The following is a 654-nucleotide window of genomic DNA, read 5'->3' as shown; positions in this document are numbered from 1 at the left end:
CCCCAGGGACCCCAAAAGGTGGCCCTAGAAGGTGACCCCAGAAGCTGACCCCAGGGACCCCAGAAGGTGGCCCCAGAAGGTGGCCCCAGGGACTCAGAAGGTGACCCCAGAAGGTGACCCCAGAGACCCCAGAAGGTGGCCCCAGAAGGTGGCCCCAGAAACCCCAGAAGGTGACCCCAGGAAGATCCCCAGACCCTAAACGTGACCCCAGAAAAGTCCCCTAAGGTGGGACCGCCTGGTGTCCAGACAGCCCCCCACCCTGGGACTCTGAAGAAGTGCCTGAAACCCTCAGTGTCACCCCAGGAACCGCTGACCCCGCTGTCCCTCCCACCCTGCAGCAAATCATGAAGGACCGCTGGATGAACGTGGGCCACGAGGACGACGAGCTGAAACCCTACATGGAGCCCGTGCCAGATTACAAAGACCCCCGGCGGACAGGTGGGGTTGTGGGGTCGATGTCCCCTTTTGGGGGATGGGAAGGGGGGTGGTCCCTGTGGACCCCCTGATGTCCCCAAATGTCCCCAGAGCTGATGGTGTCCATGGGTTACACGCGGGAGGAGATCCAGGAGTCGCTGGTGGGACAGAAGTACAACGAGGTGATGGCCACCTACCTGCTGCTGGACCACAAGAGCTCCGAGGTACGGGGTGGGATTT

Source organism: Meleagris gallopavo, unplaced genomic scaffold (assembly GCF_000146605.3).
Source record: "Meleagris gallopavo isolate NT-WF06-2002-E0010 breed Aviagen turkey brand Nicholas breeding stock unplaced genomic scaffold, Turkey_5.1 ChrUn_random_7180001956376, whole genome shotgun sequence".
Lineage (NCBI taxonomy): Eukaryota > Metazoa > Chordata > Aves > Galliformes > Phasianidae > Meleagris > Meleagris gallopavo.
Note: the sequence above shows the minus strand (reverse complement) of the source record.